Source organism: Vombatus ursinus, unplaced genomic scaffold (genome assembly GCF_900497805.2).
Source record: "Vombatus ursinus unplaced genomic scaffold, bare-nosed wombat genome assembly UNPS02014830.1, whole genome shotgun sequence".
In the NCBI taxonomy this organism is placed as follows: Eukaryota; Metazoa; Chordata; class Mammalia; order Diprotodontia; family Vombatidae; genus Vombatus; species Vombatus ursinus.
In genome coordinates this window covers 25,028,018-25,047,178 of record NW_020954608.1, presented here as the reverse complement: position 1 = coordinate 25,047,178, position 19,161 = coordinate 25,028,018, and the positions used below count along the sequence as shown (strand labels likewise).

Here is a 19,161-nt window from a genome sequence, read left to right as displayed (position 1 = left end):
CTTTGACCTAAAATCTCTGAATCTTGTCTATCATTCCTGGGACTGTTTTTTCTTTAAGAAGTGAATTTTTAGTTGATTCTATTTTCACTTTGTTTCCAATTGTCATAGATATCTGAATATTCATGCATAATTTTGTAAAATATAAAGTCTAGTTTTTGTTTTTTTTGGAGGGGGGAATCATATTTCTGGGAATCTGGCAAATATTAAGTCAGATCTCCTTGTGATTTTTTCCAGGTAAGTTGGGTTTTTTTTTTTGTTTTATAAAAGACATCTCATACTTTCTTCTATTTTTTTCCATTGTTGCTTGCTGTTTCATGGAGTTTTAAACTTTATTTTCATCATTTATAATTTTCAAGGAGTTTATTACTTGGGTAACTTTCTTTTGTTTTCTATTAATTCTCTGTATAATTTATTTACCCATCACTTTAATTTTTAGTGTCTTGCTTCATTTCTTCTAGGTATTGAAAAAGTTCTTGTGGAAATTCTTTTTCTTCCCATTTGAGTCTCTGATTGTGTCTGTTGTGGAGTTACTCTGTTTTAACTTGAACTTTTGTGTATCTCTGTATCTATAGTGTGTTATAAATGCTCAATGACATCTGTCTACTCATGTTTCTAGCAATAGTTCCTGAATTGGGGCTTTCCATCAGGCCAGATTTTACTTCTTTTTACATTTTTGGGTAAAATGGTCAACCCTACTTTGTCTCTACATGTGTCACCTGGGTTCTTCCACTGACTTTCACCTCCCAGAATGGTTTTACACTATCAGGGCTGATACATTTAACCCTGTACCCCCTAGCCTATGGATATTAGAATTTAAAAGCTTTAGATATTCAGGGCTCATTATGATATCTCAGAACTCCAGGACCTGGGGAGAATCTTATTCTTAGGGTTACTCTGCCAGGACTGATCACTGCTACTCCTGACATTATAAAATATCAATTTTTGGATTTCCCATATCCTTTGTAATTTTTCATAGGAGTCCACCCCTCTTTCTGCCACCCAAGTACAGATCCTTACAGGTTACACTTATTTTCAGCATATTTCTGAAAACATGAGCTGGCATTGGTTTTTATGGCATGCTTCTTTCATGTAGCTATTATCTCTTTTTAGGAAGTCATTAGACAGAAGCCAGGTCAATTTTAACAAGAAGGAATTCAAAAGACATAAACATGAAGTCTGTCAAAATTTCAAAAATTCAGTTTCATAGTCACTTGATAAGAAAAGAGAGTGAGGATGATTAGGAAATAGTTCATTTAAAAAAAGAGAGATATTAAATTTGTGATACATGACAAGCTTAGTATCAGTCAATAGTATGATTCTGCAGCTAAAAATATCCCTAATGAGATGTTATGCTGCCTTAAGAGGCAGGTAAGACCTCCCTAAGAGGAAGAGGTTAAAACCTTATTTTAATCTGACAGTCATACCAAAACTGGAGGCTTAAATAAAATTCTTGGAACCATATTTTAAGAAGACTATTAATAATCTTTTCTCTTTAATCTTATTTTACTGACCATCCTACCTTGATTATAGAGTTTGGTTTTTTCAGTGTGTGGGGAATGGGGAAGAGGTGGCAGGGTAAGAGTCGGGGTGTGAATTAGTCTAAAGTCAATAAAGAGGCTTAATTGCCTTTATCCTTCAGTATTATAGATTCAGAAATTTTTAGAGGAGCCTCAAAACTCCTTTCTTTCTATTCATTCCTTTTCTCTTTCTCCTCAGCTGACCCCTGGAATGCTTAGTTTGGCCAAGGGAACAACAGTAATTATGTTTGTCACATAAAGCACTTACCATTTTTATCTAATTACCCTAAGCCAACACTTCAAAAAGCCATTATTTCATTATTTGGATGTTTACAAAGTTAACAAAGAGCACAACCCCTCTACAAATTCTTAGATGATCTTAAAATACTTCTCTAGACCTTTTTTTTTTGACCCATTTGCTGATTAGTATCTCCAAACTTCACTAAGCTGGTCCTCAGGCCCCAAATGCAGTCTTTCCAACTTTGTAGGTTCCTTCAAAGTTTATATTCTCTGACAAAGTATTTGAGACCTCAGATTCATCTTCATACCATGTTGAAGGATTGAAGGATTTTCCAAATGATTAAGTATATCTTAATGTGTCAAATTAGCTGTGCCCTAAGTTTAATTTGAATTAAACCTAAAATATATTTAGAAATGTTCCAAGAGCACCCCCTTCCACATATAAAAGAAAAAAAAACTTTCTATAACCTCTTTATATATTGTTATTGTCTTCACTCATTAACAGATAAGATCCTTGTGGTCAGAAACTCTCATATCTTGTATCTGTCACCTCAGAGTTTACCATAATTCCTAGTACATAGGAAAGAAGTGAGTTGATGCACTGGGTGGAGTATTGGACTTGGCCTTGGGAAGGCTTTATTTTGAATCCTTGCTCAGCACAAATCATTCCTGGAATAAGTCAATGAACCTCTCTGAGAATGAGTTTCCTATGATACAATACACTAAACATTTATTAAGAGAATATAATGTTTCAATAACTGTGCTAAGTGCTGGAGATACAAATAAGAAAAAGAATGCCAAGTTCCTGCCCTCAAGAAGCTTACAAACTAATGGAGGAAAACAATACATAAAAGCTGTAAAATGAGGATAATAATAACACCTACCTCGCAGGATTTTTGTGAGGATCAAATGAGAGCAAATAAAAAAAAGAATTCTGGAAACCTTTAAAGTGAGATACAAATGCTAGCAATTATGAATATTATTACAAATATTCCATCAACATCCATTTTATCATATGGTATAGTCATTTATCTCAGTCTTTAAAAAGGAACTAGTATTACTTGCATCATTTTCAATTCAATTATAATTTGTAGAGTGCTAAAGACATATATCTCTTTGTATTCCCACAACATAGCAAAGTACTGTGCATGCATTCTTGTGTGTGTGTGTGCGTGTGTGTGTGAGTGTATTTCTTGATTGTTAATGAGGAAATCTTGAATATGTCTTCCAACCTGCTTAACCATACCCTTCCTGTATGTCCTATAGACACTATTGTCCTGGTAAAAAACATTGTAATTCTTTTGCATTTTTGCTTAAGTTTCTTCAAGCAATGACCCCCTTCATGTTACTGAAAATCACTTCCAATGACACTTTTATACTTGTACCTGATGAGTGAAATATTTGTCTTATCCTGCCAGGATACATACCTTGAAACTATTGTTACTTCCTGCAGTTACTTACAATGCCCCTGCATGGGTACACTCCATGTACCTTGTATGTAAGTTCCTTGAGGTCAGGAAATGTCTTGTGACTTTTTATTTTTATTCTCAGAAATCAGAACCATGATTGGCATATAGTAAGCATTTAAGTGATCTTTTTTTCCCTATCTTCTTACATTCATCTCTATCATTTGTCTCTTCTTTCTGTCTAATCTAGCTAGCTAGCTGTATGCCACAACCTAATGATTTTTGTAAATTATCTTCATATTTCTAATACAAAATGAAATTTCATTTGATTTCTTGGGACTCTTTAAATCATAGAGCTCAACAACTCCACAGAACATGGTAAAATATTAATTATTGAGGGGGTCAGGGCCAAGATGGTGGAGTGAAAGCAGTGACTTGCTTGAGCTCTCCCCAAAAGCCCTCCAAATATCTATGAAAAATGTCTCCAAACAAATTCTAGAGTGGCAGAAACAACAAAAATACAGAGAAAAACAAATTTCCAGGGCAACACAACCTTGGTGGCTGATTGGAAAAGTCTATTGCACTTGGCTGGGAGAGGAACAGAGTTCAGCGTGGGTGCACAGGCAAAGAACAGGCCTCAGTGAACCTGGAGCAGGCCTCAGAGGACTGAATCACAGGCAACTGTAATGGTTTCTTCTCAAACCATAAACACCAAATACAACCAAGAAGGTCAGTAAGAAAAGTCTGTGAAGATGGAGAGAGAGAAGATTGATCCTAGTCCCAGTCCCAGTGCAGCTCTAGGGATGAGGCTGCTTCCTGAGTTCAGCCCACAAACTGAGGGGGAATCAAGTGGCTGATCAAAGGGGAACAATAGGGATCTCTCTGCTGGTACAGGATTCTCTTGCTTTGCCTGTGCTTGGATCTGGGTCACAGTTCTAGGTGGTGGTCCTGGGGGGAGGAGGAGTGCTAGTGTGGTGGAACTTGTAGTGGTGGTGGAGAGGAAATCCTCCTCACAGTTCCAAACCAGAAAGAGTGCTTGTGATCACTCACAGACCAGAGCCCAGGCCACTAAACACCTTGCCTCTGATTGTACCACCTTAGAAAAACAGAAAATTTACAGGTCCCTAGAAGTATCTCTGAAAATAGTTGCACAAAACCCCCAAATCTTGAGACAGTACATTCTCCACTCTAGAAGAAGATCCCTACCTTAACAAAGAATTTAAAACTCGAGTACTTGGCTGGGAACATGAGCAAACTATGCAAAAAGTCAGGCCATAGTATCTTTCTTTGGTGACAAAGAAAATCAAATCATACAACCAGAAGAACACAACAAAATCAAAGCTCCTACATACAAATCTCCAAGAAAAAGATAAATCAGTCCCAAGCCATAGAAGAGCTCAAAAAGGATTTTGAGAAGCAAGTAAGAGAAGTAGAGGATAAACTGGGAAGAGAAATGAGAGTGATGTAAGAAAATCATTAAAACAAGTCAACAGCTTGCTAAAGGAGACCCCCCAAAAAATACTGAAGAAAATAACACCTTAAAAAACAGACTAACCCAAAAGGCAAAAGAGGTCAAAAAAGCCAATAAGGAGATGAATGCCCTAAAAAGCAAAACTGGACAGATGGAAAAGGAAAGCCAAAAGCTCACCCAAGAAAATTCTTCCTTAAAAATTAGAATGGATCAAATGGAAGCTAGTGACTTTATGAGAAATCAAGATATTGTAAAACAAAACTAAAAGAATGACAAAATAGAAGGCAAAGTGAAATATTTCCCTGTCCTGGAAAATAGATCCAGGAGAAAAAATTTAAAAATTATTGGACAACCTGAAGCTATGATAAAAAAAAAAGGGCCTAGATATCATCTTTCAAGAAATTATTAAGGAAAACTGCCCTGATATCTTAGAGCCAGACAGTAAAATAGAAAAGGAAAGAATCCACCCATCACTTCCTGAAAGAGACCCCCAAAGGATCTCCTAGGAATACTGTAGCCACATTCCAGAGTTCCCAGGTCAAGGCAAAAATATTGCAAGCAGCAGACAGAAACAAGTCGAGTATTGTGGAAACACAATCAGGATAACAGAAGATTTATCAACTTCTCCATTAAGGGACTGGAGGGCTTGAAATATAAGATTTTGGAGGTCAAACGAGATATGATTTCAGCCAAGAATCACCTACCCAGCAAAACTGAGTATAATCCTTTGGGGAAAAATGGATATTCAGTGAAATAGAGGACTTTCAAGCATTCTTGATGAAAAGACCACAGGTGAATAGAAAATTTGACTTTCAAATACAATACTCAAGAGAAGCATGAAGAGGTAAACAGGAAAGAGAAATCATAAGGGACTTTTTAAGGTTGAACTGTTTACATTCCTTCATGGAAAGATGATATTTGTAACTCCTGAGACCTCTATCAGTATTAGGGTAGTTGGAGGGAAAAATCATATGTATATATAGATAGGTAGAAAGATAGATAGAGGGCACAGGGTGAGTTGAAGATGAAGGAGTGATATCTGGACAATAAAATTAAGAGGTGAAAGAGGATTATCCTGGGACAAGGAGAAAGGGAGAGGTAGAATGGGGTAAATTATCTCACATAAAACAGACAAGAAAAGGCTTTTACAGTGGAGGGGAATTGGGGGAAGGTGATAGAGAATGAGTGAATCTTATTCTCATCAGATTTGGTTTAAGGAGGAAATGTCATACACACTCAATTGGGTATGAAAATCTATCTTAACCTAAAGGAAAATAGGGGGCAAGGGGATAAGAGAGTGGGAGAATGATAAAGGGGAGGACAAATTGGCGGAGGGGGTAATCAGAAGCAAACATTTCTGAGGAGGGACAGAGTCAAAAGATAGAATAGAATAAAAGAGAGTGGTTAGGATGAAGGGAAATATAGCTAGTTTTCCACAGCATGACTACTATGAATGTGTTTTGCATGACTACACACGTATAACCTATATCAAGTTGCTTGCCTTCTCAATGAAGATTAGTGGAGAGGGAGGAAGGGAGAAAATTTTGAACCCAAAGTTTTAAAAACAAATGTTAAACATTGTTTTCGCATGCAACTGAGAAATAAGATATACAAGCAATGGAGGATAAAATCTATCCTGCCCTACATTAGAATAGAAGGGGAAGGGGATAAGAGAAGGGGGGTGGTGATAGAAGGGAGGGCAGATTAGGGGAAGGGGTATTCAGAATGCATGCTGTCTTGGTGTGGTATGAGGAATGAGATAGGGGGAAAATTTGGAACTCAAAATCTTATGGCAGTGAATGTTAAAAACTAAAAATAAAAAAAAGACCTTCAGGTTTCTCAAAAAATATTGATTATTAAATATATTTTAAAACATACTGCTAGAAATAAGTAATTATACCTTAATCCATAGTAAATAAACTATTTTGATAAAAATGGACCTTTCCCAAATATGATTTATTAAAATAATCAGATCCATTTGTTTTTAATATTTGAAAGAATTGCCATAGATTAAAAATAAATAGCATATCCAACTAAATTAAATGCAAGTTGCCTTTCCTGGTCCCCTCCTGACATCCAGCAGATTTCCCATTCTGTTATGTTATACAATATGTTTTTCCCATTATTTTCCCTATGGTTCTATTACTTGAGTAAGAAATTCAGGCTGTTGGAGAATCAATTTCCTCTGCTCAGAGAAGTTAAAAATGGGAAGGACTTTTAGAGATCCATCACAAAGTTTAACTTCTTCATAAAACTATGGCCCAAAGTGGGTAACTGACTTATCTATGGTTATTAAAGTGGTAATAAAGGTAGAATTTGAACTCAGATCTTCCATCTCCAAATTCAAAACTGAAAATTGGAAACAAAAATGTTCCTTCCAGCTTTCAGTTATTATTTCTGATGAAACATGTCTAGCTAGAGCAGAAATAGATGTCAGGACTGACAGATGGTGTTTGTTTTTTTGGACAAATAAAACCAGTGCAGCCAAAATTAGAAGCAAAGAAGAAAACTAGGAAATAATTTTGGAGCAAATTTCTCTCATAAAGGTTTCATTTCTCAAATACATAGAGAACTGAGTCTGAGTCTGAAATAAAGTGAGCAGAACCAGGAGATCGTTGTTCACAGCAACAGTAATACTATAAGGATAATCAACTGTGAAAGACTTAGCTACTGTGATGAAGACAATTCCAAAGGACTCATAATGAAAAATGCTATCTACTTCCCAAAAGAGAATTGATGATCTCGGAGGGCAACTTAAAGAATATATATTTTTTTACTTTCTTTATTTTCATTGCTTTTTTACAACATGATTAATATGAAAATACATTTTGTATGATTGCACAAGTATAATTACTTGCCTTATCAATGGGAGGGGACAAGAATGAAGGAGAGAATTTGGAACTCAAGAGTTTAAAAGTAATGTTAATAAAAAATAATTATAATATTATTAAATAATACAAAGCAAAATATTAAGTTCAAAATCTTGTTTGAAATTTTGGAGGGCATCAAGTACTTTATAATGAAAAACTTGAGCTTTATTTTATAGGCAGTTTGATTGAGGGAAAAGAATAAACTCATCATAAACTCAATAGATTACCTGAGTTTCATTCTAGAACTAGATCTACGATCCTATGACACTAATTCTCTGTTATGTGTATGAGGAGGTGGTTATATTATAGTTACAATAGATGTGTTTTCCTTCCTAGAAATTCAGATACATTTTCTTTTATGTTATTACTATTTTGAAGACCAAATAGTTAATCCATGATGTAGGAAGACAACACATGCTGTCAATACTTCTGAAAAGGTCACAAATATTACCCCTTTCTAGAACTACCCATCTCAGCAAACAAAATCTGGAAGTAACAGAATTTCTTTTCTGACAGGAAAGATCAGGCTGTTATACTGCTGTGGCTGAGAATAAAAATAGATCCAAAAACTTCCTTTCTGGCAAAGGAGAACAACAGAAGGAAAAGTTATGGTGTTACTAATTGGCTTTCCTTAACAATTGTATGTCCTTGTGTTGCATATGCCCCTGTGGAAATCTGAGCTGAATTATATCGTAGGATGTTTGAGATGCTGGGCATAGGGATGATGAAGTTTGATAACAGTTATGTTTTTGAAAACAACGTTGGATCCATTTTCTGTTTTCTCTGATATAACTGTACCAGATGTCATAGGCCCCTGATAAAAGAAGGACTTTTTCTTTGAATAAATTTGCTCTTTTTTTTTTTTTTGGTAATAGAAGTTAGCTAGAAAACTGGGCATATCCAGAAAATTGGTTGCTATAGTTATGGGACATAAGTATGTATCTTTTGGGATATGTGCTTCTTCTTTGTATAGCTCTCCCCTAATGAAAACTGAAATAATAAGCAAAAATTCATGGTCAAGGATATTTCTTAAAGTAATAGTTTGGATTTCTACAAGTCCTATTGCAATGTTTATGTTGTTTCAAAATTTGTTTTTCATGTGACTTTGTAACTCCAAATTCCTATCATATATAGTTTTTTTCATTTTTTTCTGTAACATTTCAGGTTTTATATTTCTAAGGGATTTAAATTATTAGGGCCAACTTTACAAACAACAAAAGAATTTCTTCTATAACAACTAAGACAGCCCCTTTTCACAAGTCACATATAGTAGTTTCACTTTCTTTATGCCAGCATCACTTTCTGGTTTGTAGAGAGAAATTTCTCATTAATTTTTATTCCTGCACAATCAGCTCGTTTACTAATTAGCCTTTGTTCTAAAATTCATACCTACTATTAAATTTGGGTTATTTATTTTTTGCACGGCCTGTTAGCTATGTTCTCCGTGACACAAATATTCATTTTATGAAGCCAAGGAAAGCATACCTATTTTAAGCCTATTAAAAGCAAGAAGAGATAGATATTCTTTCATGAACTCTAACCTGTCCAATGGAACATTGTGAGGGTGGAAAAAATGAATCATTATCTCTTTTATGTTAGTGCCTTTCCTGTCTGAGTTTTCTTAATGGAAAGTGCTTGGGCTTTGGGGTAAAAAGATTTAAGTCCTACTTCTGATTCTTACTATCTTTGTGACCTTGGGCAAGACTCTTAATCACTCTGGATCTGTTTCCTTATATCTAAAACAAAACATTGAAATTAGATGATCTTTAAGTTCCCTTTTAGTTCTATCCATCCTACAGATCATGATTTCCTTATTCTCCCATTTCACTTGATATTATGAAAATTCCTGGAAATTAATTAAACATATTTTGTGTAAACACTCAAAACTCTTCAATTCATCACAAATAAGCACTCAAAAAGTTAACCTTGGTGTCTAAGAACTTTGAATCTATTCTATTTATTCTCTGGAAGGTGACAGTTCTTGGATCCTATTCCAATCCCACTAAAGAAAGGCCTTAATGAAGACACAACTTTCCAATCATGCTAACCTGAGTCAGTAGTAGAAAGACTTTTTGATATAACCTACTCAAAAGACCATTTATTGATTATCTAATCCAAGAGGCTGCCTACTGATAAGCTAGGCCCTGTCTCACAAAGGGAGCCTGTAAATCAAATAAAAGATAAATGACTGTCTTGCCAGAGCATTTGAAAGATTTTTCACTCTGGCTTTTGCTTCATTAGAGCTGTCAGCATTTCATGTTGCTTGGCTATGCCTGGCTACTGGAGTCCTCAGTTTGCTTCTGCTCTGCATTGTCTGTCAAAAGAATCATTGACTAACAGAATTATATCTGCTTACTCCACTTCTGGGTAACTGAGTAAGACAGATGTCCTGTTATACAAATTGAATCCTTAAAAAGTGCTTCCCCATTATATACATATATGTACATATGTATATATGTATATTGTATGACCTCATTATTTTCCTCAGGACATATTTCTTGTGGGTGAGAGGAATGGTACTTTAAAAAAATTACTTAGATTATGCTTCCTAGGTCATGACACTTTTCAAAGGGAAAATCCTTTTAGAATTTGGAGTAATAGTGATATGATACATTAATTGTCGGGTAAACAATGTATACACACCAATTCAAAATCACTAAAAGCTCATATTAATGTATCACTTTCTTCACAAAAACTGGGTGAGGCAGGTGATTCAAGAATTAGATGTATGCTGTGATTTGTATGAAGAAGAAACAGAGGCTCAGAGTGATATAGTCATTTCACTACAGTCACAGAGTTGTCAAATGTTGGTGGTTGAATTAAAATGCAGGTCTTCTGAAGCTATGTCTAATGTCCTTTCCTCTTGTCCATGCTGCCTCTCCATTAATGTGATTTCCATTAAAATATTTTTCCATCTAATGAAATATAAGTGGATGAAGTTAAGTTCATAATCAGCATGTTATAGTAGAAAGGAGGCTATATTTGGCTTGAGAAGATGTTGGTTCAATTCTCAGCCCTTGTAATTTCAACTCTGCCACTTACTACCTTGGCCAAGTAACTTTCTCATCCTATTTCCTTATCTTTAAAATGAGGAGGTTGGAACAGATGCCTTTTAAGGCATCTGGACATTTTCAGTTCTATATCTTTGATCCTATGATTCTCCTAAATATTAATTGATCATGGGTTTCCTTTTCAAAGAAATTTACTAAAATTGGACTGGGAGTCGGGATAGTTTGCCTGAAGTTCCAGTTCTCCTCTTTGCCACACACATGACCTCGGCCAAGTCATTCAAACCTGCTGAATCTATTTCCTTGTTTATAATTACACTGTTTGGTGACGTTGATGATATTCTAACTCCCTAGAGCCTATATGATCATGACTTTTGCATATTTGCTACTAACAGGTGCATATGTGTATCTATACTATACATAATAGCAATTTCTATTTGACCTAAGCAAACCAGCTCTGGGTTATTTGTGGCTGCATTTTCCATGTAGGATACTACAGACTTTGAGAAATAGGCCAAAATACGTCACCTCAGAAACTAAAGAGAATATGAGTCTTAATTTTGATGAGTTATGCAGTTGCCTTCATTAATGAATATACACTTTCATTATGGTTGCTAAGAAATGTTGTTTGGATGTGCTTCTGGTAAGATTAGGGCATAATCTACTCTTAAATCTTACCAAGGAAGCTACAATGTCACTAGTGTAAGAATAGTTAATCATTGATATTAATAAACAATGTGAAAATAACAAAGGATCAATAGTTTAGAAAGATTATAAAAAAGAGAAAAGAAAAAATAATTTATCACATTGAAAAAAATGAGATTTCCTACACTTCCTGGCCATTTCTAAACCATAGCCAGTGTCCTCTTAGCCTTCCACTCCTCCTCATGGTGCTGAAACTCATAATCCTGACTCTGGGACTTTGTAGTCTTCTCTTGACTAGAACTATGCTGTCATGTCATTTCCCAGACATTCATAAATCATGCTATTGCATCAATACTGCACCCTTCTTCCATTTCTACCTAGCAATATGTGTTACCTTCCCCTATTAGAATGTAATTAATTTAACCATGAGGGTAATAATTATATTGTTCGCTTGTTTTATATCCCTATTTTATAGCACAGTGTTTGGCACATTTTAAACACTTCTAAATAATTTATTGTTGTTATTCATTCCTAAACTCATTAGTTAAATATGTGGATTATATTAATCAACTTGCTTTGCTAGTCCAGATGAATTATTGAGTCAGATCTTACTTATTTATGAGTCAATTGTAAATTATCAGCATGAACATTTATATCGTAGAAACTGGTCTATAAATCAGAGCTTGATTTATTGTTTTGTTGATTGTCAAGTCTTAAAAAATTATGGAGAAAATGTTAATAATGTATATTAAAATTAAAAATTTGTTGAACATTTTTTCAAGGAGCTGGTTGCTAAATGTTTATAAGCATACCCCTGGCAAAATCTAACACTCAATCCTCTATCTCTACCACTTTACCTTGCTAATAGGTTTTTGTTTCATTCATTAACTGTTATATAATCAAATAAAAAAATCTGACTGGCCAAATCTGAGACATTGCTGGGGACATGGTTGGAGGTAAAAACCTTCCCTTAAATTCCAGCTTTTAACTCCTTTTTAAGTCATCCAGCGAAATGAGAAAGTAAGGATGAGCATTTGTGCTTTCTTGGTTCTTTGTTTGAAAGGAAGATTCACATTTTTTTCTTTTTTTCTTGTTTGATCTTCATAATTTTATCAAAACTTTTAGTTTTGATTTTTTTGGTGTAAATCTTTCCATTTGTATATTGTTTTCTTGACTCTGTTCAGTTGGTTCTGCATCAGTTCATGTATATCTTTCCATGCTTCTCTGTATTTGTCATATGCATTTTTTCTTTCAGCACAGTGATATTCCATTGCAATCATGTTCCATAAATATCAAATAATAAGTACATACTATTTGTAAAGCATTGTATTAGGAATTGAGTATTTAATCATAAAAATGAAATTGTTCCTGTCTTTAATGAGCTTACAAGAAGCTTACAGGATAATATCTGACATTTATCTATTTGTTTTAAGGTTTGTGTAGTATCTTTTTAAAAATAATCTTATTTTTTTCTTTTTTAAATTTTGTTTTTAATTTATGTAATAAGAAAGCATTTTCATAACATAGTAAACTAAAAAAGATGATTGAACATGAAACTGCAAATCAATTATGCTTTCTATTCCTTTCAAATATACAACAAAATTATCATATTTTTTTCTTCCCTCTCCCTCACCCTACAAATGGTTACCATTAGACACAAAAAGGTATATGTGTGTGTGTGTGTGTGTGTGTGTGTGTAAAAATATTGTATACATACTTCTATTAATCAGTTCTTTCTCTGGATACAGATAGCATCTTTCTTCATATGTTCCTTATAATTAATTTGGTATTTGTAATAGACAATAACTTATTTGCTCAAAGTCATTCTTAAAACAATATTACTGTTACTATATACAATGTTCCCTTGGTTCTACTCATTTCTCTCTTCATTATTTCATGCAAGTCTTTCAATGTTTTTTTCTAAAATCACTGAGCTCATCATTTCTTATAGTGCAGTAGTATTCAATCATATACTACAACTTTTTCAGCCATTCCACAAGTAATTTGTGATAAAAAAAGAAACTTGATACAATATTATAAGCAGTTATTAAGAGAAATTGCCCTGGAGTTGTAGAACAAGACTGTAAAGTGGAAATAGAAAGAATCCATTGATCATCACCTGAAAGAGATCCTAGGAAGAAAACTTACAGGAATGTCATAACCAAGTTTAAAATTTCCAAGGTTAAAGAGAAAACACTTCAAGTAATAAGAAAAAAAGCAATTTAAATACTGTGGGAAAATAATTACAATTTCACAGGACCTAACATCATCCTCACTAAAAGACCATAGGTCTTTTAACATTATATTTCAAAGAGCAAGAGAGCTGGGGTTGAATCTAAGAATATCTTATCCAGCAAGATTGAATATATTCCTGAATGAAAAAAAAAGGACATTTGATGAACTGAAAGACTTTCAGTTATTTGTAACAAAAATATCAGAAATCAATGGAAAATTCAGTATAAAAGATCCAGAAGAAACATAAGGAAATCATTAAAGACTAATTCTAAGGCACTGATGAAGGTTAAACTGCTTTTGATATATGAAAAAGTTATCAGTTTTCTTAAAACTGTTATCATATTTTCCTTCATTTTGTACATAAGCTTCCATTCTAAAGCCAGAGATTGCTACTTTATCTGAACTTTAGTCTCTAATGGGGGAAAAGGGGCGAGACCTAACTGGAATGATGTCTTCCCTAGCTTGAACCAAGCAATACTTGGACCTAGAATCAGTGCATCTTCCTAATATGTCTTTCAACTAATGAGAATAGACACACCTGTCATTTTGGAATTCCTAGTATGTACTGGTTACTGTAGTCTACAACTGGGGAAGGGAGAGGCCATTATGGGTTTCAGAGCAGCTTCTTTCTCCATCCCAGAGCTTCTTTTCTATCCCTAAGTTGACCATGGAAATATATGACTTGACTATGTAAAATTAATAGAAATTAAGTCATTTATGTGAATTAATTATATTATGATTTTCATTATTTATTATTATTACAATCATTAGATTGCAAACTCCTTAAAGGTGGGAATGCTGTTTTCCTTCTTTGCACCCCCAGTACTTAGTACAATGTCAGATACATAGTGTATAACTTAAAAATGCTCTTTAGGGGCAGCTAGGTGGCACAGTGGATAGAGCACCGGCCCTGAAGTCAGGAGAACCTCAGTTCAAATCCGGCCTCAGACCAAACACTTCACACTGACTAGCTGTGTGACTCTGGGCAAGTCACTTAACCCCAATTGCCAAAAAACAAAACAAAAAAATGCTCTTTAGCAACCATTTTTTCATAATTAGTATGTAGCATGGCAAAGAATATTCACAGTATTAAGTCTATATTTAATCAACTTTTTATAAGCTTTATTTAAATATAGCACAAAACAATTCATATTAAACTTTATATCTATAGTTTGTGATTTATATACATACTCCTCCATTCATTTGCTTCTGTATTTCAGCAGATCCATAATCTTATTGATGTGAACATTCCTTCTACCAGTATTGTTCATTACCCACCCATAACTTCTCATCCTGTATTTTTCTTATCTATATTCTTTCATAAATATTCAAATGATCAGCCAATAAATAAATATTTATTGAATGTATATGTACAAGATGCATGACAGCCTTGGAAACTGTCCTATAAGACATTCAGTATTTCATAAATACCAATGCAACATGTGACCTTTTTCATTTTTTTCTTGAATTTTCTCAAAATGATGAGTTGCATTTCTGTGCATACATTTCTTCTATGCAACTTCTTACATGTTTGTTTTCCCTATTTTGCAACCTTTTTATATATGCACTATGTACCTTTATATTGCCCTTTGTTTTACTCATCATTCTGAGATTAAATCATTCTAAAATTCTGGAGAATTTTGGTTAAAGATGAGTTTTTCATCAGGGAATTTCTTGAAATCATTGAAAATACTCCTTAGTTTTCCAAGTGTGGTTTTCATTTGTATCTGATCACAACTTTATAAAGAAAAACAAGTAAAATCAACTCTTAGCTTAATGCACTATTTCATTTTTGTCTTTCTATCCCATCATATAATAAAGTGTCTCATACATACTTTTGTTTAATAAATGATTCCTGATTGATTAATATACTACTGGAGGAATTCAGTCATATGAACAGTGACACTCTCATTATACATGAGACCAAAATACAAAATTAATTTCATAGGATCATTGGTTTAGATTTGAAAGGTATCTTAGAGGTTATATAGCTCAACATTTCGTTACAGAGGTGAAGAACTAAAGCCCAAGGTCACACATATCGTAAGCAGCATAACTTTGATTCAAGCTTACATTCTTTGATTCCAAATATGTCACACTTTCATAGCATCACACTGCCTTGAAGGGAAGTTGAAGGAGAGAAATTAATTATTCTGAAAGAAAAAGTAAATTTGAATTGAATAAAAATTTGAGGTGAAGAAGTATTCAAGTAGAAGGCTATGAGAATGAGAATAGCAAGTGACAGATCTAATAAGAAGGAAGAGAAAGGAGTCATTTTAAGATGAGTTGGTGAGTCAAAATAATATGTTACATGCTGATAGGACTCCTTCCTTTTAGTTAAAAGATCTTGAATAATGTCACTGTACAGAGAAAGAACCCTTGAACACATGTCAAATGGGATGACCATTACCTACTTCTGGTTATTCATGTGGGCATGATTATTCACATGAATAAATGCCTTCAGTGTGTGTATGTGTGTGAGAGAGAAAGAGACAGAGAAAGAGAGAGAGAGAGAGAGAGAGAGAGAGAGAGAGAGAGAGAGAGAGAGAGAGAGATTCTTTTCCTAGAGGGGTGAATTGGGAATTATGTGTGGAAGTTATAGAGAAGCCTTTCAAATTTATTCAAACTGATGGGGCAGCCAGGTGGTGCAGTGGATAGAGTGCCGGCCCTGAAGTCAGGAGGACCTGAGTTCAAATCTGGCCTCAGATCAAACACTTGACACTTACTAGCTGTGTGATCCTGGGCAAGTCACTTTACCCCAATTGCTTAAAAACAAAATAAATTTATTCAAACTGTCTAATATATGTGTGTGTGTATATCTACCTATGTATTATGTATGTATGTTATAAACACTCTCTTTGAGAAGAGAACTGGAAGGCATTGACTATGGCAAGATGACTTATTTGATCTCAGCTTCTTCACCTTTCCTGGTGTATCTGGATCTGCTAAATTAATTTATCAGAGATTCAACTTCCATCAAGATAATATTTTCATAGAACATATCATGTTCCACTTACCTGTCCAGTTTTGGGTTTCTTCTCGGAGCTACCCTTTTTACACACCCTACTAGCATGACTAGGCAGTTCCAGTTAAAATTGTGGAATTCAAATAACTCAATCCACTGATCTACCCAGAACATACACCAAATATGATTCCTACCCACTTTCTTTTTTACTTCATTCACTCTAGATACTGAAGTAATTCTAGTCAATGAATATCCAGGAGATTTGGAGGACCCTCAGTTTTACTTGAAGTATACTTTATGAACAGAAAAACATGATATGAAAAAAGAGACACCATATGATGTAGAATACAATATGTGTAGGAATTAACAACAGTCTTACCTCCAACATCTTCAATTCCCACCAACTGATGGAAAGATTGTTAGACTCCTTAATTTTTTCTGGCAGTCAGCCCTGTGATCTATTGGCTGAAATTTCTGTCGTGTGTCATATCCATTCCATGTTACTTTGGGCTTTGCTATGATAGGATTCTTAAGTAGACTCTACACTACACCCTTAAAAAAAAACCAAAAAAAAAAAATCTTGCCCACAAGCATTAATGGTAAATGATCAGCTATAATATCCTATATAAGATATTATTAGCTAATGAAGGGATTAGGTTCACTTCTAGTACCTTCTGAATGGACTGGTTGATCCAGAAGAGAGAGGCTCTAAACCAAAATATATAAATCAAAGGATTGAAACTATAACATCCCACTAAACTATAATCTCAAGCATAAAAAGGTAAAAATGAAAGAGAAATCCTAAGAGATGCAATAAATTTAAATTGTATACTTTCCTATAAAAGAAGATAACACTTATCTTCTAAGAATTTTATCCTCATTAGTTCAGGTAAATGATTCTACATAGAGAGTACAAGAACAAGTTGATTATGTTGGGGTAATGTAAAAAAAATGGATGGGTGAGAAAGAGGAGTGCTATGAGAGAAGGGGGATGGGATAGGAAAAAGGGGAAAAAATTTCACATAAAAGGTGTGCACAGAAGAGCTTTCACACTGAAGGGAAAATGATGGAGGATGGTAGGCAAAGCTTGAACTTCAGTCACATGTAAATTGGTTTAGAGGAAACAAAAAGATATACATACTCAATTGGGTATAGAAATCTATCAAACCCCAACAGGAAAATAGGAGAGGAAGAGAATGAGAAAAGAGTGGAAGGATAAATGAGAGTGTGGATAAATGAGAGTGTGGAAGGCAGCGGTCAGAGGCAAAACAGACTTTTGAGGAGGGCCAGGATAAAAAGAGAAAGAGAGAAGGATAACTAGAAGAAAAATTTACATTGTGAAATGAACAGTTAGTATTCATAACTGTGAATATTAAAGAGAATAACTCCCCTTAAAATAGAATTAGATTCAAAACCAGAATCCAACAATATGTTGTTTGCAAGAAATACACTTGAAACAAAGAGATACACATAGTTAAAATAAGGAGCTCAAGCAGAATCTATTATGCTTTGCCTGAAGTTAAAAAAAAAAAAAGCAGAGGTGGCAATCATGGTCTAAGACAAAGAGTAATGAAAAGTAGACATAATTAAAAGGGATAAGCAGGGAAGCTAGATCTTTGGAAAAGAAACCATAGACAATGAAGGAATATCAATACTAAACCTCTACATCCAAATGTGATAGCTTCCAAATTTTTAAAGGAAAAGTTAGATGAATCACAAGAGAAATAAATAGGGGCAGCTAGCTAAGAGAGAGAGAGACAGAGAGAGAGAGAGAGAGAGAGAGAGAGAGAGAGAGAGAGAGAGAGAGAGAGAGAGAGAGAGAGAATAAATAAAATTATCCTAGTAGGAGACTTCAACTTTCTACTCTTAGAAATCAGAGGCAGTTTTCCACCTTCATCCTTCAAAGCCAGTCGTCTTCTTCACCTCGTCGTCGTTGTCGTTATAGCGCTCGCTAGCCTATGAGTTCTTGGCCGAAGGGTCCCAGCCCCCTGGACATCAGAGCAGCCCAGCTGGAAGCTCAGCGCTGCCCGTCGGTGAACGTCCCTAAAACCCGCAGAATTTACTGCAAAAAGTGTGGCAAGCACCAGCCTCACAAAGTGGCACAGTACAGGAAAGTCAAGGATTCTGTGTACGCTCAGGGTAAAAGGCAATACAATAGGAAGCAGAGTGGCTATATTGCTCAAACAAAACCAATTTTCCAGAAAAAGGTAAAGACCACAAAAAAGATTGTACTGTGGCTTGAATGGGTAGAACCCAACTGCCGGTCTAAGAGAATGCTTTAAGAGGTGTAAGCATTTTGAACTGGGAGGAGATAAAAAGAGAAAGGGCCAAGTGATCCAGTTCTGAGTTTCATTGTTTTTGTCTTAATAAGAAAAAAAAACAAAAAACAAAAACAAACAAACAAACAAAAAAACAACATTCCATTCTTTTCCTTGGTTTTGTGTTTTCTGTCTTGGAAAGGACGAGGCTTGAGTAAAACCAAGTCTCGTACTATGCGAAACTTTTCCCCCACATAGGAAAAGTCCTTGAGGATGTGGCTGAGTGTTGTAACTTTAATCATCTACTTAATGAGATTTATGTGTCATGGAGAGAAAGCACAGCTGGACATTTCTGGGGGGTCTAGGGTCCTTGGTTATTAGTACTATGGCTAAAATAGTTACTGACAGCCTGGATTCCCAGGCAAATTTGGAGTGGGGAAATTGAGGATACAAAGTAATAAAATTAGGGACAGCTTGCCCCACTTTTATACACTTTCAGTGATTTCAATTCATCACCTTCAGGGATTGCCCTGCTTTCAAAACATT

At 34.7% G+C, this 19,161-nt stretch overlaps 1 pseudogene; it reads left to right on the top strand.

Moving 5' to 3' along the window:
* LOC114025462 overlaps positions 1-18,703 on the top strand; it is a 50,406-nt pseudogene extending 31,703 nt beyond the window's left edge.
* The last annotated feature ends 458 nt before the right edge of the window (positions 18,704-19,161 follow it).